Below are 4,279 nucleotides of genomic sequence, written 5' to 3'. Positions count from 1 at the left end.
TGACATGTACAGTGTGTCCGAAAATAAAGGTAACACTTTATAATGTTGATAACTTCGCTAAATCTAGAGCTATAATTTCAATGAAACTCATATATCATTCGAAAGGCCTTGAACGAAAGTTTTAACAATGAGAAAATGTAATGAGTTAAAACTTACGACGTTCTGACACCATGACGTCATTTTAATTAAACGTAATTTCAAAATGTCAGAAAAGGGAATTTTATCATCAAACAATTTAAGAAACGAAAAGTGTAAAAGACGTTAATGAAAATTTTGGATTCAATTTTAAAAATTGAAACATGACCAGGAAGTATGTCTTCAAAATTTTATTTACATCTAAAAATTAACAAGGATCAGTAGCAGATGCGCTAAAAGCAGGTCGGCTGAGGTTAAGTTTGAATGACAAAAATATGTGTACTCTTCGAGAAATGTCCTCTAACAGTCCAGAGAATTGAAAAATGCTCTTTAACAGTCCAGGGAAATCAGTTAGACGTTCCTCCTCAGAAACTGGAATCTATAAAACATGTGTTCTGGACATAATGAGGAAGAATTTCAAACTTTTACCATACAAAATTTTAAAATTAGTTAATATCAAGTTTAAGTATCTTGGATCATGTTCAAAGATTTGATTTTTGTCGTTGGGCAGCTGACCTTGCTGGCAATTACAAAGACACACTTGCCGGTGTAAAGACGAATAATGACCCCCATCGAATAATGACCGGTGGTCATTTTTCGCTGTCGAAAAATGACCCCCAACCCGTAGAAAAAATTCATTTTTTGTAGAAAAAGAGTCCTAGGGAGTCATTATTTTATATGTTAGTCCTATAAATAATTGACCCCCATGGAAAAATGACCCCTTTAAAGTGATATATACATAGGCAATTTAGCCACATATGATCCACATATGCATTGCCTTTCATATTAGGATCATATGTGGATCATATGAGAATCATATGTTTATACAATCATATGAGAATCATATGTGGCCAATCATATGAGAATCATATGATCATACATATGTGAATCATATGAAGTAATATACATATGATTATCATATGAAAGATCCTACATATGAGAATCATATGAATATTCTGACAATAATCATATGAGAATCATATGAAACTGAACATATGAAAATCATATGAAACAATGTTCACTAATTTGTCCTTGTTATACTAAAATTCAAGGTAATATTCATACGAATGTTTTGACTGTGATCATATGAGAATCATATGAAACGGTGATCATATGAGAATCATATGAAACAGTGTTCACTTATCTTTCCGTGTTATACTGAAGTAAAATTGCAATTTCAATTATATATATCAAAAGATGAATTTAAATGTACATTTATTCAAAAGATTTTGTTAATAATTAATTATATGTAAAGTTCTACTCTGTTTACCCCCACCCCCCCCCCCTTTCCTTCTAAAAAAACCTTTCACATTTTTTTTTCTGCTATAATGCATTTTCCCGACAAAATAGATAAAGAATGAATTAATTTGCTTTTCATTTTAAATCTTTTGGGTTTGGCTAAGTAAAATTAAAATAATTCCGTATTTTTCTCCGGGGCGGTTTTGTCTTTTATCGGATGAAAATATACGTCAATTTTGACGTCACTGCTGCAGCAGACGTGTTGGGTGTTTGGAAAAGGCAAGTTATCTCCTAACAATAATAAAGACATTTGATTCATATTGTTTAAATATAATTTCATTACTGTTACAGGTGCGTATGAACTCTCTATCGATATACTTTTATCACTTGCATCATGCATGTAATTGTTAAATCAATGCATTTAAAACCTAACGTTCGTGATCTGTAAGTAAGCTTGGATAAAATTTGTTTCTGAATGAATGTAAACATTACATGTTAGGCTATAGGCCCTACCACTTTTTAAAACTTGAATTTGTTTTCGTTTTGTTACGTACTGATATGAAAGTGAAAGTAGAAACCTTGTATCTCGTTATTGTATGTTGAGATCGTTATCAAGTCCGGTTTCCTTCTTAAACTTAATGACAAATGTTTGTTATTATGGCCTATAGATGCATTCGGCAACTTGAGTTCAGTGTCACAGTGCTTTTTTTTTCAGTCCAAAGAGCCCGAAGCCGATAAGACTGGCGATTGATCCTGAAGCTAATTTGACAGACGATTGCATCATCGCAATATTGAAGGTAAAAATAAATACTTGAAATAAAAAATCAAAGTAACTGTAATGTCTCTTTATGACAAAATATTTCTTGATAATTTCTTTTTGTTCTTTTATAATTCTACATTGTTTGCATGGCTTCATCAAAAATAAATTCAACTCAACTCAATACTCTAGAAATTTTATTCTACATTATAATTTTAATCCAGTGCACTTAAAATATGCAAAGTATGAACCGATTTTGCTGGCTGTAAAGGCTATGAAACTATATAGTATACAATAAATTTAAGGGGAAAGGGGGGATAAATTTGATTTTTGAATTTCAACTAAAAATTTATAACAGTGACATCCAACTTTAAAGGTATGAATACATGTGCATGTGTGTTGAAAGAACATCAGCTAGCTAATCCATTGAATATTTACATCTATGTATTCATTTACTGACAATTATTTTTTTCCCCCAACACTAGTGAATGGTGTGCGTGTCTATAGTTTCGGGTAAAATGTTAGATATATTTAAGACTATAGAGAACCTACAAACTTGTACTCTCTCATTTTGATAGTTTAAGTTTTAATTACATGTATTCTTAGAAAATATCTACTGTGTGAGACTGTTAGTATTTGTCTTACAGGTTCAATATACAGTCAGCCTCTCGTAAGATAAAGAACAAATCCCAAGATCCAAGGCTTGCTTCAAAGTTCAGGTAACTACACACTGTTAAATAAACTTTGTTATAGTCTTCCCAAAAGTTTGGGATATCTTGGAATCACAATGTCTGTTTTTCTGCCTGTCTACTTGTCTGTAGTATTTTTTGTCCAAAAATAATATATATGTATCTGTTTCAGAATCTTCTTAATTTTTTGACAATCTGAATTAATATATACTGTTTGAACATTCCAAATTTAATTGTCAAAATAACAAAAAAATGCTTTTTATGGTTTTATTATGAAGCATATCTTTCAATAGTGTAATTGTGTTGCAAATTACATCATAGGATTCCTCAAAACACCTAGTATAACATATGTAACATTAGTTTTATCTTGTATCATATATGTGTCAATGAATTGGGCATACATTTGTTTGCTGATTATACCTAAGTAACTTTTATAACTCATAGAATTTAAGAATTATTTTATTTTTACTTTTGAACTTTTTGTAGAGACCAATCTGTGCCACAAAGAAATTGTTCAGGAAGAGGAGAAGTGGTGGATATTCATTTTTGGTACGGTACAGTTCAAAGAGATTTTAAAAATGGTCATGGAAGATCAAAGGGAGGACAAGTGAAAAAACTGAAAGATACAGAAGGAAAAAGAGCAAGGAATTATATGGAATAATTATGAAATGGGGAGGATGTACACAATCTTGTCTGAATTTGACCTGTGAAGATTTACCATATTGTATGCTGGAATGATCAATAACTTGATTTGTCATAAATTTACAATAGAGAATACATGACAAATGTTATTGCTGATATTTCAATGATGCTTTGGACACTTTCATGTCAGATGGTTTTTTTTATACATTACCTAATTATGTTATTCATTTGTACATGTACAGTATACATGTTTAACTACTAAATCATTTTGCTGAAATCTTATAATTTGTACTCATGTTAGAATATGTTTAATACATGTATCGACAAATGCTACTGGCTTTTTTTTTTCTTGTTTAGAATGTACACTGTGAAAAATAAGTTATTTCTCTTGATGAAAATAATTTTATCAAAAAAGTTGTGTAAGCATTTTAAGATATTTTAAAATATTTAACCAATGAAGATATATCATTGTAATGTAATGAATTTTCATCTAAAGCAGAAATATCTGATTTTTAAATGTGTACAAGAATGTGAAAAATATTGAAAAAGAACACACAAGTGTTTCATATGATTTACATATGATGTACTTTTCATATGATTCTCATATGTAAATGGCTTGAAACACACATAAGTGTTTCATATGATTTGCATATGATGCCATTTGCATATGATTCTCATATGTAAATGGCTTGAAACACACTGAAATCATTAATATGAAAATCATATGTAGTTATTTTCATATGATATACATATGTGGATCATATGTAAATCATATGATTTGCTTCATATGATTCACATATGATGCCCTTTTTCTCTG

The 4,279-nt window shown here is 30.1% G+C and overlaps 1 long non-coding RNA gene across 1 annotated transcript; it reads left to right on the top strand.

Annotated features, from left to right (window-relative positions):
- The first annotated feature begins 2,000 nt into the window (after positions 1-2,000).
- Positions 2,001-3,785, top strand: LOC134266181 (uncharacterized). Its single transcript, XR_009991911.1, has 3 exons — positions 2,001-2,171; positions 2,779-2,850; positions 3,307-3,785. It is a non-coding gene; the product is annotated as an uncharacterized LOC134266181 (long non-coding RNA).
- Positions 3,786-4,279: the final 494 nt, after the last annotated feature.

This window comes from Saccostrea cucullata, unplaced genomic scaffold (genome assembly GCF_032062105.1).
Source record: "Saccostrea cucullata isolate Sc308-1 unplaced genomic scaffold, CSIRO_AGI_Scuc_v1 ctg9728, whole genome shotgun sequence".
Taxonomy (NCBI): Eukaryota; Metazoa; Mollusca; class Bivalvia; order Ostreida; family Ostreidae; genus Saccostrea; species Saccostrea cuccullata.
This window is presented reverse-complemented; position numbering and strand designations above follow the sequence as displayed.